Below are 25642 nucleotides of genomic sequence, written 5' to 3'. Positions count from 1 at the left end.
ACATACGCAAAATTTCTTCAATCCTCAATTTTCATTTGATTGTCTTGAAATTTTAAGAGGATTTGCATACCAGGTCACTGAATTCAATCACCAATTATTTTTGGGGTAATCATAGGCCAACAACTTATTTTACGGACTTCGCAAGTATCGTGCTATGCATGACATATTTCTTGTTTGTCTGTTTGTTACTTGCCGGACAAGATTCCAGCAAGTATGTTGATTGGTTGGTTTGTCTGTCTGTTTGTCTGTTTGTGCGCAGTACTACGTCTACGCCGTTGCACGTAGAATCGCCAAACTTTACACACATATGTGCCTTGCCCTGGAATAGACTGTGCCCAATTTTTAACTCTCTCGGCCCAAGGCTTCCATTATGACGTCATAATTCGATAATTCGACAAGTACAAAACTTCATCCAATCAAGATGCAATTTCTTGAGCGCCATGTTGGCATAAACTGGTGGAGAAAAAATAATAATGATGACGTCATCGGTCACGTGGTTCGGCCGCCATCTTGGAAAAACCGAAAAACCTTGCACCTCTATATCTCCAAAAGTGCTGAATAGAAGAATTGAGACATGGCTCATTGTAAAGAACTCTCCATGGGGAATAAAATATGTTAATGATGATGTCATAGGTGCCTCCATTATGACGTCATCATTCAACAAGTACAAAACTTCATCCGATCAAGATGAAATTTCTTGAACATAATCTAGGGAATAAATTAGTTAAGAAAACAAATAATGATGACGTCATCGGTCACGTGGTTCGGCCGCCATATTTGTCCAAAATGGCCGATAAAAAAGTATATTTCGGCAAGTCCTCGGTCTCTGACTGATTTTTCATTTGTTTGTCTGTTTGTTTGTCTGCGCAGAATAAATATGATTTTCTCTGTAACCGTTGGTCCGATTGACAGGAAATTTTCACCATAGCTGCACCTATAACTTTTTAAAATTAATTATGTCATCATAGTTCACGTGGTATGGGCACCATATTGGAAAAACCAAAAGATTTGCACTTCCATATCTCCGAAAGCGCTGCATGGGAAAACAAAATGAGCCTGGCTCATTGTAAAGAACCTTGCATGGGGCATAAAATAGTCAGGTTCACTATGTTTTTTCGTTCAAAATCATGGTAGATTAGCAAACCTATACATTTTTGGAAACGTTATTACATGGAAAATCTGAAAATCAATGTTTACATTTGCCAATTCCGACCAATTTGATTCGACCAATTTGACCAATTCGACCAATCGACCAATTCCATTCGACCAATTCGACCATTCGACCAATCGCTTCGATCGACCATTCAACCATTCGACCAATTCGATCGATTCGATTCGATTCGATCGACCATTCGACCAATTCGATTTGCCAATCAATTTGACCGACCTTTGCTTGTGTGGAACGGACTGTGAAAACCATGCGGACTATATTGTCGGATACGACACACAGGACAGTGATGACGAACTCTAAATGGCATATTCTGTAATCGTGTATGTTTGATGCCATTGACTGCCTGTGTATATTTTGTCATTGACTGTGTAACGTATTATTCTGACTTGTATTTGCATTGTTGTTGTGGTTTATCGGACGCGCTTATTCGTGAGACACGAGTGAATCATCACCGCGTCAATAAACGCGCTTTCCGCTTCCGGCACGATGGAGTCTGCTTGAGTTCGTTACATGGTGTCAGAAGTTCGTTGATATTCACGCCATAAGCCGCCATTCGTCTCCATAAATATGGCATCTCCGAACTTTGATCATCCCTCGATCGACTGGGAGAGTCTGGATCTCTACCAGGAGTTTTGCCGGTTCAGAAATCACGTCAGTTTTGTCTTGTCAGGGCCGCTCGCAGACATAACGAAGCCTCGTCAAGCAGGATGGCTCGGAACGTGGATCGGCGAACAAGGTCGTCAAATCTACCAAACTCTATCTTGGGAGGAAGGAGAGAAATACGACCCGCAGGAAGTGCTGAACAAATTCCAGAACTATGTGCAGCCCAGAAAGAACAAAAGAGTTGCCAGACACCGACTGAAACAAAGGCGCCAGCGGAGTGGTGAGTCTTTTGATCATTTCATAAAAGATCTGAGGATAATTCTCATGGATTGCGATTACCAAGACCCAGACGACATAATCGTCGATTGCATCATTGATGGCAGCCATGATAAGAGGGTCCAAGAGAAATTACTCGATAGGGGTGAGGAGCTCTCACTAGCTAAAGCTATAGAAATTGGCCAACAGCTAGAGCTCTCGCAGAAACATATGAGAATAGTCCGAGATGAAGATGCTCTCATCTCAGCCCTCAGATCTGAAAACGAACGAACTCAGCACCAGACTCAACGTTGTAAGAGCAAGCCTGATAGGCATACACAAGCCACCGAGCTGTTCAAAGTTGAGAATCGGTTTCGGAATGACGGTCCCTGCAGCAAATGTGGCCAGTCAGTGCACAGGCAAGCCAAGGGTCCAGCAATTAATTCTAGCTGCTCCTACTGCAAGAAGCCTGGTCACTGGTTTGCGGCGTGTCGGAAGAGACTGCGCGACCTAAAGTCCCTTGATGAGGAGACCAGTCTAGATCATGTAGATCTTCCTCAAGAACTCGTCAAGGAATCTGAAATTTTAAGGATCTCCGCTCTACAACCAAGCATCAATACGGCTACTCATGACAAGTGGGCACAGACCGTCACGTTGCTGGGTCAGCCGACTCGGTTCCGGATTGACACGGGTGCAAGGTGCAACACACTAACACTCAACGACTACCAGTTAGTCCAGCACCTCGCAGGCGATCTACAATCGTCGCATAAAGTTCTTAAAACATACTCGAACCATACTATCCATCCTGTCGGTACCGTGACACTCTCTCTCTCTCACAAAAACAAGACCGTTAGAGCCAGTTTTGAGGTCATTGACCTCGATCAGGAGAATGTAATGTCAGGCGCTACCTCGGAAGCCCTAGGCCTCATTGTCAAGCTCGATAAGTTGTCTCTTGTTCAGCCTCTAGTCAATGTGTCTCAGGAAGCAGTAATCTCTGAGTTTCCAGAAGTTGCCAAGACAACTGGAACTCTTCCCGGAACTTATCGGATCAAGCTTGTAGAAGGGTCACAGGGAGTAGTTCACGCTCCTCGCAGACAGCCTGCAGCATTGAGAGAGCAAATAGTTGACAAGCTACAAGAGATGGTCACCGAAGGTCACATCGCGAAGGTAGAACGACCGACTGAGTGGGTGAGTTCCATGGTAGTAGCTCTTCGCAACGGCAAAGTCCGCATCTGTATAGACCCCAAAGACTTAAACAAGTGCACAAAACGTGAGCACTACCCAATGAGAACTGTTCAGGAAGTTTTAGCTCAAATCCCTGGAGCCAAAGTATTTTCTGTGCTTGACGCCCGCAGTGGGTTCATGCAAATTCGCCTTGACGAGCCTTCTTCATTCTTGACCACGTTCAATACACCTGTAGGGAGATACCACTGGCTGCGTCTCCCTTATGGATTGAGGTGCTCGCCGGAGATATTCCAGCGAATCATGGACCAGATGCTAGAAGGGATAGAATGGGCAACAGCGGTAATGGATGACATTTTAGTTGCTGGTCGTGACATCACCCACCACGACTGTGTACTGAAGCGAGTTATGCAACGAGCTACAAGTTATAACCTGCAACTAAACTTCCGAAAATGCCTCATCCGGCGAACCTCAGTCCCTTATGTAGGCCACCTGCTTACTGCAGAAGGAGTGCTACCAGATCCATTCAAGACGAAGGCAGTTGAGAAAATGCCACGTCCAACAGACAAACAAGGCGTCAAGCGTTTCCTTGGATTCGTTCAGTATTTAGGGAAGTTTATCCCCAACCTAAGTGACACAAGCAAGCCTCTCCGTGATCTCTGCAAGGCGGACGTGGAGTTCTCCTGGCAGTCAGCTCAGGAGCTGTCCTTCAAGAAGCTGAAGCAAGCATGTATTTCGGCCTCGGTCCTTCAGTACTACGATGTAAGTCAGCCAGTTGAAATACAAGCCGATGCCAGCCAAAACGCTGTAGGAGCCTGTTTGCTCCAGAATGGCAACCCTATAGCGTTCACATCACGCAGTATGACCGATACTGAGTGTCGCTACGCTATGATTGAGAAGGAAATGCTCTCAATCGTCCATGCAACAGAAGCATTTCACTACTATATCTTTGGAAAATCAGTAGTGGTATATAATGACCATAAACCCCTTGAGGAAATCTTCAAGAAGCCTCTCCTATCTTCTCCCATGCGTTTACAGCGTATGTTGCTCAAGCTTCAACGGTATGACTTGGAGGTTAACTACTGCCGTGGTTCTGAGATGGTGCTCCCCGACACATTGTCCCGTGCACCTCTACCGGACACCGACTCAGAAGCTGGGAAAGACCTTGAGCCTGTGAACATGTTCCAGTTCCTTGCGATCACGAGTGGGAAATACCTCGAAATCCAGGAAGCTACTCTGAGTCAAATGAGCCTTCTCTGCGGTGTCATTGCAAGTGGATGGCCTGACTCCCGAAAGGAAGTCCCAGCACAGGTCCGTCCGTACTTTGACTCCAGAACGCAATTGGCAGTCTCAGACAGTGTTGTCTACAAAGGCATGCGCCTTGTCATCCCGCCAAGCCTCAGACCCAGAATGCTGAGCTTGATTCATGAATCGCACCTCGGAGTGAACAAGTGTAAGCAGCGTGCTCGCGAGGTCATGTATTGGCCCTCAATGAACTCTGACATCGAAGAAACTGTACGGAATTGTTGCAAGTGTGCAGAGTATCAAAGCGCTCAGCAACGGGAGCCTCTCTTGCCGACTTACACGCCTGATCTTCCATTCATCGAAGTTGGAAGCGACGTTTTTGACTTCGAATCAAAGCAGTATTTGCTCACGGTCGATTATTACTCCAAGTTTGTGGAGGTGGATTGCCTCAAGGACATTACAGCTCGCTCTGTAATCGAAGCTCTCAAGCAGCAGTTTTGTCGACATGGTATTCCAGAGAAGCTGCGAAGCGATTCCGGAAGTCAGTACACGTCAGAGGAATTTTCTCAGTTTTGCAAAGAATATGGCATAACTCACGACATTGTGTCCCCCAAGCACCAACGTGCCAATGGAGAGGCAGAAAGAGCGATCCAGACAGTGAAAAGGCTCTGGAAGAAGTCAGCAGATAAGTACTTAGCCCTGCTAGACTACCGCACCACTCCACTTGAAGGAATAAACTTGTCCCCGGCTCAGCTCCTAATGGGAAGACGCCCCAGAAACACACTGCCTTGCAACCGCACTCTTCTCATGCCTGCGCGGTATGACCATCACCTTGTGAGATCACGCCTTGACACACAGAAGGAGAAACAAAAATACTATCATGACAAGCCATCTATGTCAGATTTGCCACCGCTCCAGCCGGGAGACAGTGTTAGGATGTTGCCAAACCCGGAGGCCAGGCATTGGATTCCGGCTGTAGTTGAGGCGCGCCACAACAGCCCCCGGTCATATTTGCTGAGGACCCCAAACAATGTGTACCGGCGTAACAGGCTCCATCTCCGCAGAGTGCCTCATTCAGCCAATGTTGGCCCGGTGGGAAGTCAGCCACTCTCTCGCTTTTACTCTTCCCAGGACATGAGGGACTTCCCTGATCCCACCACTCAACAGGACACCCCAGTGGGGAACTGCTGCAAGTCCCCAAGTCCAAGTGAGCAAGCATCTGAATCCCAAAGTCTCCCAACAGTGTCATCGCCTCGAGCCACTGCATCTCCCAGAAATACCAAGTTCATCACAAGGAGCGGCAGAGCGGTTAACCCTCCCAGACGTCTGGATCTTTAAATTTAAATCAATTGATTCACGTGATCTGAATGTGATGCTGTTTGTTAATTAATTCAGTGTAAGTTTTACTTTATAGAGTTATTTGCTTTGCTGGTTTCCTTTAAAGTGGCTTCCTTGAAAGAAAGGAGGATGTAACGTATTATTCTGACTTGTATTTGCATTGTTGTTGTGGTTTATCGGACGCGCTTATTCGTGAGACACGAGTGAATCATCACCGCGTCAATAAACGCGCTTTCCGCTTCCGGCACGATGGAGTCTGCTTGAGTTCGTTACAGACTGCCTGTGTAGATGTGAAGTTATACTGACTGCATGTGTATATATGATTTTGCTGACTGCCTGTGTATGTTTGGTGATATGAATTATTGTGACACATTTTGATGTTATTAACTGCCTGTACAAAATGATAGCATGTATTTGATTATGCAACTTATCGCGAATATAAAGACAGTATTTTGCAATTCAAAACCTTTGATTCGTGTCTTACCATTCCCCATAGCACTAATTTGATACTTTCATTGGATTCCTTGTCCCTGAAAATATAGGTTTAGTATATTTTAAAAAGTTTTTAGGGTAATTAGAGGCAGAAATAGAACAAAATATGTATTTTACAGTGGCCATTTTGAAAATCCAAAATGGCCGCCATACAGGTATCTCTCCAAATGTAAACATTGATTTTTAGTTTCCTTATGCTATAACCTTTCCAAAAATGTATAGGTTTGCTAATCTACCATGATTTTGAACGAAATATAATTTATTGACATAGTGAACCTGACTAAAATGTTAATTATGTCATCGGTGCATCCTTAATGACGTCATAATTCCACAAGTACAAAACTTCATCTGATTAAGATGAAATTTCTTGAGCGTCATCTGGGGATAAATTAGTGGCGAAAAAAAAAATGATGACGTCATCGGTCACGTGGTTCGGCCGCCATATTTGTTTTAACACAAAAGCTTTACAAACCACCAAAAACACGTCCGGGCGAGGGTCTGCAATCTCTGATTGCTCTTTCTTGTTTTATATGTGTTTATATGGAAGATACTTGTGTTGATGTTTGGAAAGCTATAAGAAACATAAACTTCAACATGTCCATAATGATACAAATTAGGGGTAAAGTAGTGTCACGTCGATGGGTATGCCAACGTGGACCCCCGTGCTGAATCATTGTGTTTCGCAAACAGCCAATTTATACTCTTACCAGTTTTTGTCTTCCTCTGGGATTTCCCAAACACCGGGCTAAAACGGTTTGCACCATACACGAGTCGAAGATAGTCAGGCGACATATATACATAATAAACAATAGGTTATTTGAATGAGACACAGGACGACAGAAATGGAGAATCCCATCCGAAAGATAGATAGAAACGATGATTAAATATATATAAATACACTTATGCAGAAAAGTAGGACGCAAAGGTGCCACGAGCACACATTCATTCATTCACAATGAGAGGCCAGGCAAGGTTTTCCAAAGGATACTGGTGGATGCAGTCTCCAATTTGGGCAGGTCTCCAGGATGAGCAGCACCAGCAGCAGGGACCAGCCTACAGCTGTGGCACCCAGATGGGTGAGGCCAAGAGGAGTGAAAAATATGAATGATCGTTTTAAGGCCATTTTCCCCGCTAGAGCGGGGGTTAGCCCTGCGGGCCCCATGACAATCATGGTTCCCTGTTTGAAGCAATGTTTTTATGGCCGGATGCCCTTCCTGACACCAACCCTCAGTCGCCTCTTACGATGCGCGGGGATACGGTGTACCTATTCTAAACCGGGGTACCACACCGGGATCATTCATCCCAGCAAGCTGGTACTCAATTTGCCGACCTCGGAAGGATGACAGGCTGTCAACCCCCCTGGCGTTAATTCAGCGATCGACCGGGATTTGAACCCAGGATCCTAGGATCCCAAGCCGGCACCCTAACCGCTAAGCCAACACCAGGCTCAACACCAAGCAACACCAAACTTTTTTGAAATACAAAATGATGTAGGGATAGTATGGGAAAAAGCATTTAAACAAGGGATGGTCACAATAAATTGGCATTCTAGCCACACGTTCAAAGTGCGGGTTGGCGAGAGAGTCAGGGCAGTAATTTGGAATGTGTTCAACATGTCAGTGATATCTCGCCTATTATTCGCAAGAGACAACATGAGATCTCAGTGCACCAACTAATGCTGGCAGACCAAGAATAATGTTAATCCAAAGGCCCTGCACACTTGTCATGCAACAACGCCCTGATCAGTTGTGTCATTGGAACCTGATGTGATTAGAGGCCATCATTTTGTTACATACACAAATATATTACTGCTTCTTTGAGAGCGCCAATTATTCACACCTTAGTGTAGGGTTGGCAGGTAAAAGCCAGCGCTGAAGTTTACTGTGGATCCTGGAGCAAATATGGCGGAGAAAATAAAGAAATAAAGAAGCTGGGCGAAGAAAATGAAGAAAAGAGAGACAGAGAGAGACACAGAGAAAGAGAGAGACACAGAGAAAGAGAGAGACACAGAGACAGGGAGAGACACAGAGACAGGGAGAGACACAGAGACAGGGAGAGACACAGAGACAGGGAGAGACACAGAGACAGGGAGAGACACAGAGACAGGGAGAGACACAGAGACAGGGAGAGACACAGAGACAGGGAGAGACACAGAGACAGGGAGAGACACAGAGACAGGGAGAGACAGAGACAGGGAGAGACACAGAGACAGGGATAGACACAGAGACAGGGAGAGACACAGAGACAGGGAGAGACACAGAGAAAGCGAGAGACACAGAGAGACAGAGAGAGAGACAGAGAGAGACACAGAGAGACAGCGAGAGACACAGAGAGACAGAGAGAGAGACAGTGAGAGAGAGACAGAGAGAGAGAGAGACAGAGAGAGAGAGAGAGACAGACAGAGACAGTGACCGAGACAGTGACCGAGACAGTGACCGAGACAGTGACAGCGACAGTGACAGCGACAGCGACAGAGACAGCGACAGCGACAGCGACAGCGGAGTGATCCCAGCTAAACAGCTTGTTGCAACTCTCAATTGGCCTTCTGACTTTTGACTGCCCGCCCCTGTGCATGACCCCTTTTATCACCTATTCTGTGGTTATGCCCACAGCGCTTGAACATTCCTTTGTTTCAGACCAGCTCCGCCAATCATACGGCATGCAGTTGCTGCAGCTGTGGCATCATGCAGGCCGGCTGGCATCACCGCTCCCCTCAAACCATCGCAGGCCTGGAGGATGTTATTTAAGTCCACACAGGCAGCAGACATGTAAAAACCCGTTTTGTCCCCACTGTGTCCTAACCTTGCCTGGTGCCTTGCCCGGCTCACTAATCAATACTCGAGGACATTACGATTTACACTTTCAATGGGGAAAGTCTAATGCCCTATAATCAACTGTAATGCTTCTCACAGCATACATTAGAAAAGGACAACTTCACTCTAATGGGTCTCTGGTTACAGAAAATGTTATAACCTATACAGACACATCCAACCCACGGCACCTTAACATGTTACCAAATTTGTACCCCCTCCAATGTAATAGTAGTATTGTGTACACAATTCAATGACAAATTTAGCATTTCTGCAAGGTTTCTTCACATTGAAACTGGTATTAGCAGCGATAAAGACAGCTTTTAAAATCCTTTTTTTTCTTCTTTTTTTTTTCCTATGGTGGCCATTTTTCACGAGACATAAGCACAGTGCAACGTTGATTAATCTGCATCCCAGCAGATGCCGGATTTCAGAATTTACCTGATTACAGAAACTAGAAATACCCACTCTACAGACAGTTCCCCTTGAACTTCATGGTAGAGTTTCCGCTCTGCCATGCACTGTCAATTGTGAGACCTTGCATATAAAGGTGTGTTTCTTTCTAAATCATGTCCAATCAATTGAATTGGCCACAGGTGGACTCCAATCGAGTTGGGGAGACATCTCAAGGATGATCAAAGGAAATTGGATGCACCTGAGCTCAAATTGGAGTGTCATAGCAAAAGGGTTGGATACTTATGTAAGTTAGATATTTCTGTATTTCATTTTTCATTATTTTGTAAACATTTCTAAAAGAAATACCACTTTGACATTTTGGGATATTATGTGTAGATCAGTAAGAAAAAAAAATCTCAATTTAATCCATTTTAAATTCAGGCTGTAACACAACAAGATGTGAAAAAAGTCAAGCGGTGTGGATACTTTCTCAAGGCGCTTTAATCATACGTGCACACTACGGGAGCGGCAAGAAGGGTCATTCCTCTTTGGGGTATATAGATTACAGTCAATCTATGGTCGGGTCTGAAGAACATTGGATGTGTGTTCATTTACCAAGTTTCTTGTGGAGAGATCGCCAAGTGGTTGAAGCATTCGAGCATGCACTCCATTCAAAACCGTTAAGGAATGGCTGGCTTGGCAAGCACAAGCTAGCTGCTTGGTAAATGAGCACACCCCGGTCTTCCTCCCTTTCAGTTTCGTATTAAACAGCAGGAGCGAGTTTCAAAAGTTCGCTACGAAAAATGCCACGGTAGCGGCAGAAAGGGCCATGTTATTGGATGTGTTATTGGATGATTTTAGAAAGGGCCACGTTATTAACCCAACATTTGTGGGGTATATAGAGTACCGTAGAACCTCGCTCAGTTCTGTAAGTAAACCTAACTTCACAGATGTCGGGATTCCTCCAAATGTCTTCATTTAGTGTTACATAAAGAGCATTAGCGACTGTTTAAAAAGCTAAAATCATACGTGTTTGTGGTTTATAATATTTTTTACTTCCTGTAGAAGCCGTTGCTCCCACGGAAACACCATTATAACTATAAGCTATTTATACACGTTATCACTGCAGGAAAAACGCCTTGGGGAAGTGAGACATTATTAGTATTAATATTGTTTTGTGATAACATTAATAATACGCGATTATCATTAATTTTGTTATTAATTGCGTTTTTGGAAAAACTCCACAATAAATCTTCTTCTTTGGAAAAACGCCACGATAATGCTGTGGTTCTGCAAACCGGCACTCGCCAAGGGAATGGCATACAACATACCAGGTTACCGACTTTAGTTATTTCCTCATTAAATGTTCAGATAGCCCTCCCTTTTGTGTAGTGGGTTTCAAGGGCAATGTGTTCTGTGGGATTAGCTATGGATTTCCTCTCTTTATCTTTCTAACCAAAGCCCTACCCTCATCAATTCATGGTGAAGAGGGAACAGGGGAGGAAAGCAACAGAAGAGGAGCTCATTTGCTTGCATATCGCGCCAAAAACCCATTTGAATCCATGTGTCAATTTCCAACCGTCACAACCTTAACCCACGCTACCTCAACCCATGCTAATCTTGAAAAAAAAAAATCTTACACATTCTTTGTTTTGGTGTGTTTAGCTAACTTACTGCTCTGTTGTTTATTTTCACCATCTAAAGTTACCATGTATTGGTTTGAATGTTATGCAGGGGTGAGCCTGTTATGTACCTGAAGCCGAGCTCTCCATCGAAAGGCTGGTTCTAGACTGAGATCAAAATAGCTTAGTTGGTAGCAGGAGCTATGACCCCAGCCTTCTAGTGAGGCTTGTAGCTGAGTGATCCACATGTATTAAGGTTTTGCACATTAAATACCCCATGGAATCCTTTGGAAAAGGAAAAATAGGTGGTTGTCTCAAGGTATCCTGGAGAAATTCCTTGTCTAAAGACTGAAATGGATATGTGATTTCATTATGATCATCGTTACCTCCGCTACCGAAGGTGCACGGAGGTTATGTTTTCACACCTGTCTGTTTGTCTGTTTTTCTGTGAGCAGGATATGAAAAAAAAAAAATGGACGGATTCGGACGAAACTTAGTGGACAGTTTTGGTGTCTGCCAAGGATTAATTGATTTGATTATGGTGACCGGATACAAAAATTTTCGGCTTCTTTTAAAAGTTTTGGGAATCATTTTAGGTAACCAGCCTTTTCTTGCACACACTATATACTTGATGATGTCCTGAACACTGCCGTTTCCTGGGGTTTCTGTGCATGTGCACTGAGCATTCTCGGGTGGAGTGCGTCATTTTGAAAGTCGTGTATCGAGAGATGGGACCAAAAACGATATGTAGCATGATATTTCAAAAAGTTATGGACAAATTTGGATGAAACTTGGTGAACAGGTTGGGTGTGTGACAAGGACGAATCAATTAGATTTTGGTGAAGATCCAGATCCGGATCCTATAATTTTTAAAGTGATTGTTCACCATTGAGAGAGAGCGAACAACTATATGTAGCATGATATTCAAAAAGTTGTGGATGGGCTATAACAATACTTGGTGGATGAGTTCCACCAATCTGGGGGATGGGGGGCGGAGAGGGGTGGGGAGGGAGGTTGTACCCATGATCTGACCCAAGGTACCACAGCTATTATTTCCATGATTTTTAGACATGCACATGATACATACAGAGTATTTCTTTGTTTGGTGGGTAGGGGAGGTGGGAGGGCATGTTAGCTTCAAACCTTGCCCAGATTCTTAAGTACCTACCCAAAGTTGCGGCCTCTAGGTGATACGGTTTCGCCATGAAAGACTAATCGTACAAACACACGAGCAAACACACAAACACTTGAAAATATTTACAAGATTATCTACCTGTGTGTGATCATCCAAACATTGATAAGAGAAAGCTGATAATCATTGGAAGTGGTATTTTACCAATTTATTACAATAATATTTAACCGTAATTATATTTTAACCGTAATATTTGATTATTCTTTGATGAAGTTCAGTTAACCTCCACATTTTCAAAAATACATATTTTAACAAAATTACTGCCAATGACATGCTATTTATGCAAAAATGGTGGGATTTCTTCCATGTCACCATCTCTTCCTTTTCCAAATTTCATCTTCCTCAATCTACCATGACGCACAATCTCTCTCTGCTATGATTCAAAGATGGACCAATTGTTGCTATCCCTGATACCCTGAAACATATGAAACACACAGTAGGAGGTGCTTGAGCGCTATCCTGGAAAACAATCCTTTCACCACCAGGTGGCAGTGCTGACCCTTTTTAAACCGAATAACGTTAAAAGCCGCACTTAATAAAAAAGCGAGTCCTTGGAGTTATTATTATTTAATTCCAATTTGATGCATTGCAAATTGCTTTGGTCATAATAATAAACAGGGGCAATACCCCTGGGTGCTCACCTGGTAGAATAAACAGTCTACTGCACTGACTAAAGGTATTTTAAACCAATTTCAATGGTTGCTAGAAGACAGGGCAGCATGTAGAATCATACTAACATAATCATGAGACCTTAAACAAACAAAAAAATACCTATTTTGGGTGGCAACCCTCACCCTGTATACATCCTCAGACCCCAATTTTTCTATTGCCTTGAACAAACATTGGTAAATCACGGGTGAAGGGGGTTGTGGTGAAGTTTTATCAAAATTGCGTGTGTAGTTTCTGAGAAGAAAGTAAATACCTATTTTTGGGGGCAACCCCCCCATAGACCTCCTAAGGGGCAGATTTTTTAAATGCCGTGAACAAACTTTGGTACAGCCCGGGTGGTGAAGGATGTGGTCCAGTTTCATCAAAATTGTGTGTGTAGTTTCAGAGAAGAAAGCAAATACCTATTTTGGGGGTTTCAAACCTGGACCCACTTTGGTCCCCTCTAGTCCCCCTTAGACTTCGATTTTCTTATTGCCGTGAACAAACTTCGGTACATCACGAGTGATTAAGGTTGTGGTCAAGTTTCATCAAAATGGTGTGTGTAGTTTCAGAGGAAAAAGCAAATTCCTATTTGGGGGGTCAAACGTGGATCCACTTTGACCCCTGGTAAACCCCCTTATACCCAGATATTGTTAATGCCGTGAACAAACTTTAGTCACAACACGACAAATATAATTTGTGCCAAGTTTGATCACAATCCCTTCAGCGGTTTCGGAGAAGAACTTTCAAGTGTTTACGGACGGACGGACGACGTGCCATCGCATAAGCTCCCCTGAACTTTGTTCTAGGTGAGCTAACAATGATACAGAAATAGTGAGTAACTTGGAAAAGGGTCCACCAATTATTTATATGTACACAATTATTTCGGAATGTTTAACCCTATTTAATTCTACACTGACAGAGCATCTTCTGCATTTATTAAAGCTTGTATAAGTCCAAATCCTGCCTCCCCCACTCCGACTACTAACCTAACCTATCTTTGGCTCTGTTATAATAATTTTTAACCTGCACGCAGTTTGTTGAAAATGAGCACAACTTTTTTTAATAGTGTTGAGGAAAATTAAATAATGTATTCAACATTCTCTATTTCTTTAGTGAGTTGGTTCATGCTGCCTTGGCATTGTTGGCAGCATTTAAACTTCCAAGCAGATAGGATGAGCTCGTGGTTTGGGGATGATGGCGAGGATGGTTGTTTGTCTGTGTCATGTCTATGCATTTCTGTGTCAATGCCTCTGTCTGGTCTCTGTCTGTTTTTGTGTGTCTGTCTATCTCTGTCTATATTTTATGTTTACTCCAGGATGCTGCAGTCTACATTCCTATCACTGAAGCTTGCTGTGCTGGCATGTGCAGTTCTGGTCTATGAGTTGGGATATACAGGCTTACAGCATGCAGGATATGACCAGACAATCCAAATAAATAAACAACTTATTAATTCCTTGGACACGATGAAAAAAAATGGTTAGCGCTGTAAATGCAGCTTGGCCATGCCAAACCCTTAACCCTTCACCTTGTCTTACGTTTACTTTTTCATACAACATATGCATCACGATTGGCCTCATCCATCTTTTTCTGGCAGATGGGTTCACTTCTGTAGCATCACATGACCAAACTAATACACATGGCATGTCATTGGAAACCGGCTTGCAATGATGCAGCCACCGGCGTTACACCAAGGTGGGCCATTTATCTATTCCTGGTTTTGAACACCTATAAATTTGTTGCTAAGAAACAAGATCAAAGAAAATATTTACAGGATTTTTTTTTTTTTTGGGGGGGGGATTCAGAATCGAGGCTCGTGAAAGAGCTGACATTTATCACATAAGAAAATCAAACAGACAAACAAAATATATAAAAAGGGGAGCGGAATATCGGAATCTATTTCAAGTTTTTGTGGTAAAATATTATTGAATTCAGAAGTGTACAAAATAGTTATGAATTTTAACATGATTTCCATTTTCAAACAGTGTGTGCATCCTTTTGCGATATTCCAAGACCACTTTGTCGCATTCCGACCATAATTTCTCTAAAATCTGCTTGAATATGCTCTTTCAGATCTTGAATGTTTGCTGTTTGAGTTGCGTAAACCTTGCCCTTAAAAAAGCCCCACAAGAAGAAATTGTATGGGGTGAGGTCTGATAAACAAGGGAGCCACGGAATATTGTTATTTTTATTGTTGTTGTTGTTGTTATTGTTGATGTTGTGCTGTCCCAGTCAGTTCTGGTTGAACAGACCAGCAGCACAGAGAAAGCCGATCGATCTCACAGGAGCGACCCAGAGATGTATATATTGTTGCGGTTTTGTGAATAAAGGATATGCCCCCCCCCCCCCTCGTAGGTAGTCGCACCACAACATGTAGCCTCGCTTTAGTTCAGTTATTTCTTAGTAAATGTAAGCGTAGTCTCCTTTCCTGTGTTAGTTTTGCGTTGAGCAGGCCAGTAAGTGTAGGCCTCAATTGGGCTAGAATGCCATGTGCTCGGCCTGGAACAAGTCTGGCAAGGCCGAAGGGAGGAGCTGCAGGGAGTGGCCGGTAAGCAGAGAGCCGCCAATCAGAGCTCGAGGGGAGTGGCTCACCACGGCAACGAGAGGAGGGGCTTGGAACATTCGGGTAGGACCGGGGAGGGGCCATATAAAACCCTGCCCCGAGCCCCCCGAAAGAGAGTTGCCCAGAACGAGAGAGAGTGCGTCAGCGTTGAGAGAGTCAGAGTGAGAGTCTCCCAGTCATAGCTGTTGTCCCACCACGAGTGGATTGAGTTGCTTGTTATAGCCCTCTGTACACGAACTCTCCCCGTGCCCTGCGCTCTGCTGCTGCCTGTATTAATCGCACTGTGTGAAGACGACCCATTCCGGGCCACAGACGCGCGATCTCCTTGCCTGCGCTCCCAGCACACGTGCCGTGAACAACCGAGGGCCACGCCAGGCGAGCTGTCCGGAGTGAACGACGCGTTTGGGCACGCGAACTTGTTCTTCCTCCTTTTCCCTGCGTGAGTGAGTGGGCCCTTTGTCTGGCTATAAGTTAAGACTGCTTAAGTGCCTGCTCTGTGTCTCTTCGCCCTGTACATTGTAAATAAACCTGTTCTTCCTTCTATTTGATCGCCCCCGTCAGTTCCATCTATTGGCCTAGCATCGCACGAATAAAACCGCTCGAATCGGGTTCAATAAAAGTAACGGCACGACTCACGTGATACGCAAACTGCTCGGCGTATTCGATTAGCGTGGCCTGTGCGAGGTCCGGTCCCCGTTTTTGTGGCAGCGTGGGTACCAAAGGTACGTGTGGAATCGACCTGATACCCTTTTCCACGCTCGCTGAGGGAGTGGCGACTCGGCCTCGTGGACACCAAGACCCGAGGGGGGAAAGGGGTTTAACCCCCCCCCCCCCCGTACATCGATGGGCTTCGAGAGATCCGCAACAAATTGGTGTCTGGGAGTGGGATAATTGGACCTAGAGTGCGCTTCACGCACTCGAAATTACGAGTGCACGAAATTTAGTTTAAAAACAAAATTAGATTCGTATGATGGCTGGCCAAGGCGGTCAAATGCCGGTGGGGGTAGTAGAAGAGGAATTAATGGCCCAGGACCAGCAGGAAGGGTTGGTAGAAGAGGAGGAAATTGATGAGGGTGCGACAGTAGAGAAAGAAAATGGCGGCACCTCGCACGTGGCGGCGGAAGCCGAGCCCGCGGTGCCAGGGTACATGCAATTGTTTATGGCGCAAATGATGGCATACGTGAAAGAAATGGGGGACAAATCAACCCGGGATATGAAAGAAATGAAGGGTGAATTGAAGGAAACATTAGATACCCAGAGCGACAAATCCACCAGGGAAATGAACAAAATGGGTGGGCAAATGGAAAAATTGGGGGAAGAAATAAAGGAATCCAGGTGTAACATGGAAAAATTGAGGGAGGAATCCAGGTTCAATATGCAGAAGATGAGGGCAGAGTCGAAAAAGGACATGAAAAAGGCGGGGGAGGACATTGGGCGCAGGTTTTTTTTTTTTTTGTATACTGAATCGAGGCTCGTGAAAGAGCTAACATTTATTTCACAAACAAATCAACCAAACAAAATATATAAAAAGAGGGAGCGGAAGACAAGATGGGGAGAGAAGGGGAAGCACACAAACATAACATTTGAGAGCAGGGGGATGTGTGGGAGGGAGAGGGCTTGGGGGGAGGAGGCGTGGGAGGGGGGGGGGGGGGGTGGGAGAAGTATAAAACACAAGGATACCGAGGACTTCCAGGACAGAAGTTGGTATTTCAAAAAAGTGGATTTGGGGTGAAATTAGCGGGGGTAGAAAAGATTGAGCGGTTGAGGTTGAGCGGGAAGGTTGCGGTGGTACGCGACGAGGTGAAGCGATACGGGGAGTGAGCTAGAGCAGAGGACAGCCAAATTGACTGGGGCTATGGGAGTAGCGATGCGAGAGGAAATTGTAGAGGGGCCGACGATCGTCGAGTTGGAAAAGGAAAATTTAGGGGCGCCGACGATCGTCGTGCTAGAAGAAAAGACGGGGGTTGAAGAGACAGAGAATAAATCACGGGAGGAGGTGATGGAATCCGCGCAAAGTTCGTGTTTGCACCATGATGCCATGCTTGCTGACGAAATAAAAAGTTTGCAGGTGCTGGCGGAGAAGGAGGGCCCCGAGGTGAATAAAAATGGCGCGAATGTGTTTGGCGCGAACGGGTGCTCGGCGCGCTTGTGAGATAAGCGAGACCTGGGTGTTCGCGATGGGCCAATTGTGCGGTGTGAGAGGGGGTCCGTACCAGAGCGCGTGGTGAGTGTGTTACTGAGTGTGTAACGGAAGCGTGTGCACCGGAGTGTGCGATGGCCGAGTGTGCACCGGAGAGTGCGAGGGCTGAGTGCGTGGAAGAAAGGTGTGCACTGGAGTGTGCGACACCGGAGTGTGTGGAAGGTGCGAGTGCGCCTGGGTGGTGTGAACCGGAGTGTGCAATAATGGGGACAGAGGGAGAATGCACACCAGAGTGTGTGTGGCTAGAGTGTGCACCAGAGTGTGTGCCTGGGTGGTGTGCACCAGAGTGTGCAATAATGGAGAGTGAGGAAGAATGCACACCGGAGAGTGTGTGGGAAGAGTGTGCACCGGAGTGTGCGACACCGGAGTGTGTGAAAGGTTCGTGTGTGCCTGGGTGGTGTGCACCGGAGTGTGTGAAAGGTGCATGTGCGCCTGGGTGTGCGAGTGTGGAGTGGGTCGCGCGTGGTGAGGAAGCGGCTCAAGCATCGACACCGACTGGGGTAGCGTGTAGTGGGACGGGTAGCATACGCGAGCCCCCGGTGAGTTGTGTGCTGCAGGGACCGGAGGGGATCGGTGCCGCGTCGGTCTCCCAAGGACCGGCATGCACGATTCATGCCTCCGGCCCCCGCACTGTATGGTTGGTGCCGTAAGGCGGCAAGGGCGATCGGCCGGGTTCAAAGGGAGGTAGGAGATTTCGGAGCCACGCACCTTACCGGGTGCGGTGTTCCGACCGTGGCCGGCTGGGTCATCGTGCGTGGGACCGCGAGGCCCCGCACAGGGATGGAGCCCGGCACCTGGGCCCATTCATCCCTCCCCCCTTGGATCGAAAATGCCGGACGGACACGCCATACAGGCGACCGACCACCCGCATGGATCGCTCGGCCCTTCGAGGCCGAGCAGCGACAAGATACCTCCACATGGAGGGGCTCGTAGTGTAGAGGACTGGTGAGAGTAGTGTACCCCACGTGGGGGAATGGTACTGACCATTCCTCACACGGGGGGGGGGGGGGCATGAGCATTAGTTTAGGAGGATGGCAGTGTTAGGCCCATGGAGGGACCAGCAATGGTTGCCTCCATGGGGCACCGAGGCTAGCCGAGGGAGGGCTAGGATAATGTTAGGGATTTAGAAGACAGTAGGGACAAGATTTAAGTAGTGACACCTGAACTATAGAGTGGACGTAGAGAGGTTAGGTGGATGTTAAAGAAAAGGGTGTGCTTAGTTTAAAGGGACGACGAGGGAAGCACGAGTTGTAGGGGAAATTAGTTAGATAGATGATTCTGTGTGTTTGATGATGCATTGTGTGTGGAAATTAAATGGAATTGTGTTGAGGTGTGTGAGAAAAATGGTGTGAGAATAATTGGTGTGAGAATGTTTGGTGTGGAAGTAAGTGGTGTGGAATGCATGGTGCGAAGGAGTGAATGGGGGGAAGTGGAACCCATTCACGAAAGCCCGGGGGGGGGGGGTAGTTTAAAGCCAGGTGGAGGGCATAGGCAAATTGCATGGATATTGACACCTGTGGTGCGGGTAGTAGCAAGAAGTGCTTTGTAGGGTGCACGAGTCAGTGACATGGCTGGGCGTGTGGCTTAATTGGTGCGTATGGTTATTGGGGCACTCCGCCACTGGTAGTTTGTCGGCCAGGTGAGGCCGCAGGTAGGCTCTGGGAGCCGGTTAGGTTAGTTGTGAGTGGGGCCCGAGGATCCAAGGGAAGGACTCGGGTTGCCTGATGCCAAGGTGGGCATAAAGGGGGTAAGTGCCTGGGAGGGCCTTCCCCAGTTAGTGTAGTTGTGAGGAGCAGGCAAGCTTGGGGGGCGGCTTCAGTGGCGGAGGTGCGCAGGTAGTTAGACCTGGTAGTGGAGCCACACGACCCAGCCCCGAAATTGTGCGAGGGCACAGTGTGAAAATTTGCGGGGTGAGACCCAAATTTGGAGGGCACCACAGTGTGGGCAATGGGAATTCGGGTTCTTAGAAACACATAGTTTAAAGAGGCCGATTGGCAGGGTACGACCCCTGGTAGTTTAAAAGTGTAATGTTAGTAGAGTAGTTTGGATGTAAGAAATCCCTTCGCACCATACACAGCCAGTCACCAAGGAGGACGAGCTCCACACCGAGGCTCTGTAGTATGATTGAGTGGTAAGACGCATCATGACGTAAGTAAGACATAGCCGTGTTCCATCCCTTCCTTCCTGGGAGGGAGTCGGGGACGAATTTGGCATAGAGGGGGATATGGGAGACAAGACATAGAGACGGATTGTAAATACTAGGGGGGCTAGGGTAGTGTAGCCAACGGTGGGGGGTACGGATGGCTCGGGACAAGTTTGCTCTGCTCGCTCTACCGCGTCCCTCGTGCCGCACCAGGCATGGTGGTGCCTGGTCACCTTGTTTTTTGTGTGCCACTGTGTCCTTTCCGCTTGCTTGTTGCGCTTCATCTTCCCTCCCCGCCCCAGGACCATTTTGGAGGCCGACCTGTGCAGCATCCATTCTGCCGTGTCGCACTGGTGCAGCTGAACTGTGCAGCACCTTGCTGCCAGTCCTTTTGTTGCACCCTTGCTACACCTGTGCAGCCGACCTGTGCAGCACTTTGCTGCCAAACTCATTTTTGCTGCACCCTTGTCACACTTATGGACCACAAGCCTTGTGGCCTCGCACCTCTGCTGTGCAGCATCTTGCTGCAAAATCATCTTGCACCTTCGGACCACTTGTTGAGTGGCACTGATGCCACGCAGTTGGACCACATGGGAGTGGCCCTGCTTGGCAATGGAAAATAAAAGCAATTGTGTGCAATGGTTTATTATTGTGTGCCAGGTATGAAGAAGATGTGGAAGCTTAGATGGCCCTGATGCTTCAAATGGCCTGTATGCCGGTCAGGGCCAGCCGGTTTTGTTAGCCGCACACAGAAGACTCTAGATGCAAGATGCAAGCAGCAAGTGCCATTTATGAGTGTGTTTTGTTTTTCTCCCCTCCAATTCTCTCTTCCTAAAGTACAGGTCCTGGGTCATAGAATTGTAAATAAAAGTTAAGTTCCGTGCATTGTACATATAAGAATGTTGCCCACCGGCTATGTGTGTAGTTTGAAATTCCGGGAATACTCGGGTAGTTGTGGGTGTGAATCTGTTAGATAGCTGCTCAACGCAATAGGGGGGACATATCTAGTGTTAAAAATGTCGCACACACGGGTTAGAGTAAATGCTAGGGGGAATTACACCTATGTGTCACATTTAAAAGTAATGGTTAAATTTGCATGCCAGGCTCTACCGGTCGTTCCATTGTTGGGGTCGACTCGGGATGGGTCTGGTGAGAAAGGGGTGTGGTGTTGCGGTTTTTGGAATAAAGGATGACCCCCCCCCCCCCCTCGTAGGTAGTTGCACCACAACATGTAGCCTCGCTTTAGTTCAGTTATTTCTTAGTAAATGTAAGCGTAGTCTCCTTTCCTGTGTTAGTTTTGCGTTGAGCAGGCCAGTAAGTGTAGGCCTCAATTGGGAAAGAATGCCATGTGCTCGGCCTGGAACACGTCTGGCAAGGCCGAAGGGAGGAGCTGCAGGGAGTGGCCGGTAAGCAGCGAGCCGCCAATCAGAGCTCGAGAGGAGTGGCTCACCACGGCAACGAGAGGAGGGGCTTGGAACATTCGGGTAGGACCGGGGAGGACCTATATAAAACCCTGCCCCGAGTCCCCCAAAAGAGAGTTGCCCAGAACGAGAGAGAGTTGCCCAGAACGAGAGAGAATGCATCAGAGCTGAGAGAGTCAGAGTGAGAGTCTCCCAGTCATAGCTGTTGTCCTACCACGAATGGATTGAGTTGCTTGTTATAGCCCTCTGTACACGAACTCTCCCCATGCCCTGCGCTCTGCTGCTGCCTGTATTAATCGCGCTGTGTGAAGACGACCCATTCCGGGCCACAGACGCGCGTTCTTCTTACCTGCGCTCCCAGCACATGTGCCGTGAACAACTGAGGGCCACGCCGGGCGAGCTGTCCGGAGTGAACAGCGCCAGGATGCGTTTGGGCGCGCGAACTTGTTCTTCCTCCTTTTCCCTGCGTGAGTGAGTGGGCCCTTTGTCAGGGAATAAGTTAAGATTGCTTAAGTGCCTGCTCTGTCTCTCTTTGCCCTGTACATTGTAAATAAACCTGTTCTTCCTTCCATTTGATCGCCCCCGTCAGTTCCATCTATTGGCCTCGCATCGCACGAATGAAACCACTCGAATCGGGTTCAATAAAAGTAACGGCAGGATTCACGTGATACGTAAACCGCTCGGCGTACTCGATTAGCGTGGCTTGTGCGAGGTCCGGTCCCCGTTTTCGTGGCAGCATGGGTACCAAAGGTACGTGTGGAATCGATCCGACACCCTTTTCCACGCTCGCTGCGGGAGTGGCGACTCGGCCTCGTGGACACGAAGACCCGAGGGGGAAAAGGGGTTTAACCCCCCCTCTGTACGTCGACGGGCTTCGAGAGATCCGCAACAATATATTTTTTGGTATACAGAATTGAGGCTCGTGTAAGAGCTAACACATTGAACATGAAAACATACACAGACACGTAAAACATACAATGAAGGGAGAGGGAGACAAGAGGGGGAGAGTGAGGGAAGCACACAAGTACAACACCAGTAGAGAAGAGTATCAACACCAGTATTAAAGAGTGAAGGTGAGCAGTGAGTCTTGATTTTGGCAGTTGTTTCACCAGAAGAGGGTTTCTGGCAGATCGTGTGCATCCTGCAGGAATATTTGGGGGACAGAGCACAGACAGAGCAGAGGGAGCAAGGCCGGAGAGGAGTCGGTAGAAGACAGAAAGACCACCAACCTGCCTTCTGCGAGAGAGAGAAAGGCCCTCAGAATCAGCTTCATTGCTGGAGACACCAATTATTCTGAAAGCTTTGGTTTCAACCGCGTGAAGCCGAGCTCGGTGTGAGGCAGGAGCACTAGCCCAGAGGGGAGAGCAGTATTCCATTGAACTGTGGATGAAAGCTTTGTATGTGGTGTTAGAGCTCAGAAGTGCCCAGAAAGGATTTCGCACGAGGGAGGATGCCCAGTCGGCGACTGGCTTTGGAGGCCAGCTTGGAAATGTGGTTTTCCCAGGAAAGATCATGGCAGATAGTGAGACCCAAAAGCTTGAGTGACAGAACTTCTTCATTGTAGCCGTAGAACGAGGATTGTTCAGAAAGGAGATGGGAGGGTTGTCCAGACGGTCTTTTCGGAGAGAGAAAGTGAGAGTGTGAGATTTGTCAGGATTGAAAGACATGTTCCACTTGTTTGACCAGTTTGTGATGTTATACAGGTCTGCAAAGAGTGAAGAGGCTGCTGCCTGCCAATCTGAGGGTTGAGATATGGAGCGGCAGAGAGTGGAGTTATCAGCAAAGAGATAGAGAGGATTTTCCAGAGAGTCAGAGAGATCATTAATGAAGACCAGAAAAAGCACAGGTCCCAGAACACTCCCTTGAGGAACTCCAGCCCGAACAGGAAGGGAGAATTCCATTCAGGGCCACACGTTGACTGCGACCAGAAAGGAAGTCTGCAAGCCATTCGTGGAGGTTTCCATGGATACCGTAGTAGCAGTGTTTGTTGAGCAGGGTGGGGGTGGCAGATCATATCGAAGGCACGAGCTATGTGAAGGGAGACAGCTCTGATTTCCTGTTTGGCATTGAGGACCTCCATCCATTGTTGAGACAGCAGAAGCAGCATTTCTCGAGTAGAATGACCTGGTCTGAATCCAAATTAATGATCCAAGATCAAGCCATTGGAGAAGAGGAAGGATTTCATGTCAGAAACAATGATGGATACCATGACCTTGCTGATTATTGGGAGCAGGCTAATTGGTCTGTTGTTGCAAGTATCTGTTTTTACACCTTTTTTGTGTAAAGCGGAAATGTTGGCTGATTTCCAAGCAGATGGCAGATGACCTTGAGCAAAAGAGAGGATGAAGAAAGCAGAGAGAGGGTGTGAAAGAGCGGCAGAACAGGATTTTAGAACCCGTGGGCTGATGCCGTCTGGTCCAGTTGCAGAATCAGAGTCGAGGTTTGACGGAAACTTTTCCACCTTGTCAGGAGAGAAGGACACAGAGTCCAGGAACAGCTGGGTTCGACTGGGTCAGGTGGGTACAGAGAGAGATGGATTTGGGACATAATATTTTGAGGCAAACACAGAGTTGAGGCATTCGGCTTTGTCATATGCAGTGTCAGCTGTGTAGCCATTTGAGGTATAGGAGGGGTTGGAAGGGGAACAAACACCAGAAACAGATTTGACCAGATGCCACCAGGATTTGGATGAGGGAGACAGGTTTGAGAGTTCAGTCTTGAGAGTAGAGAGATATTGTTTCCTGGCTCTCCTGAGGGTAGACACACACTTGTTCCAAGCTTTGTGAAAGGAACTGAGATTGCCTTCAGTTGGATTAGCCTTCCAAGAGGCAAAGGCAAGTTGTTTCAGGATTTGGATCATCTGCCTCACCACAAGATTCAGTGTACCATGGACGGGAGGACGGGTATGACAACTGAAGACTAGACGGGATAAATCTGTGCATGAGAGAGAGAGCAGTTAACTTTGGAAGAATTTCCAGGAAGAGTTGATGTCAGAGGCAGTAGAGATGGCAGATCAGTGCAGATGATTGTGGCTGCTTGAAGACCATGCCAGTCGGTCTGAGTGAAATGCCAGACTCGTCGATGCTGAGGAGGCTCTCTGAGAATGACCAGAGGGATGTCCACTTTAACAAGTAAATGATCAGATGAACCGATTGGAGCAGAAGAAGAGCAGCAGACATTTGCAGGAAGTTAGTCATAACCAAGTCTCTAGGAGAAGATGCTCCGTTGACTTTTTTTTCTTTTTCTTTTTGTTTACAAGATCGAGGCTCGTGAAAGAGCTAACATTAATCACACAGAAAGACAAACCGACACGTAAAACATATAACATGGGGAGTGGTAGACAAGATGGGGAGAGGGGGAAGGACACAAACACAACATTTGAGAGCAGGGACATCGAGAGATCTGTGGGAGGGAGAGAGCTTTGGGGGGGGAGTCATGGGAAGGGGGGGTGGGAGAGGTATAAAACATATGGACACTGCCAGGACTTCCAGGAAAGAAGTTGGAATTTCAAACAAAGTGGATCTGGGGTGAATTAGCGGGGGTAGAAAAGATCAAGGTTTTGGATGGGGGAAGATAAGAGATGGTGGTGAACAGCTGTTTTAAAGACCTGGAGGGAGGAGTGGGATTGAAGGGAGAGTGGGAGTTTGTTCCAGAGGTGGGAGAAAAGAGGATTGAAAGAGTGAAGGTGAGCAGAGAGCCGAGATTTCGGCAGTTTAACCATCAGAGGGTTGCTGGCAGATCTTGTGTGACCTGTAGGAATATTTGGGGGACAAAGCACAGAGAGAGCTGCGGGAGCAAGGCCGGAGAGGAGTCGGTAGAAGACAGAAAGACCACCTACCTGCCTGCGGTGGGTGAGTGAAAGGCCCTCGGAGATAGCTTCATCGCGGGAGATTCCAATGATTCTGAAAGCTTTGGTTTCAACAGCGTGAAGCTGAGCTAGGTGTGAGGCAGGAGCACCGGCCCATAGGGGAGAACAGTATTCCATTGAGCTGTGGATGAAAGCCTTGTATGTGGTGAGGAGGTCAGGTGTGTCAAGGAAGGACCGCACGACGGAGGATCCCAGTCGGCGACTGGCTTTGGAGGCCAGCTTGGAAATGTGGTTTTCCCAAGAAAGATCATGGCAGATAGTGAGACCCAAAAGCTTGAGCGACAGAACTTCTTGGAGAGGATTGTTGAGAATCCATTGAGACTGAGATCCGGGTCAGGAAATTGACAGATTGTGTCAGTCCCAGTGAGTCGCAGATGTCCTTTGCTGAGGTGCCATGGCTGGTGAGAGAGGTACCCGCACCCAGCCAGCTGGCATGATGGCAGTTGAAGTCGCCACATATGACGTAGAGAAATTTGGGATCAGTGGAAAAAAG

General features: G+C 47.0%; 1 protein-coding gene across 3 annotated transcripts in view; it reads left to right on the top strand.

Annotated features, from left to right (window-relative positions):
• The window catches only part of CHCHD7 (coiled-coil-helix-coiled-coil-helix domain containing 7), a 38427-nt gene that overhangs the window by 3264 nt on the left and 9521 nt on the right, over positions 1-25642 (top strand). The window lies entirely within an intron of this gene.

This window comes from Myxine glutinosa, chromosome 11 (genome assembly GCF_964187855.1).
Source record: "Myxine glutinosa chromosome 11, kmMyxGlut1.1, whole genome shotgun sequence".
In the NCBI taxonomy this organism is placed as follows: domain Eukaryota; kingdom Metazoa; phylum Chordata; class Myxini; order Myxiniformes; family Myxinidae; genus Myxine; species Myxine glutinosa.
This window is presented reverse-complemented; position numbering and strand designations above follow the sequence as displayed.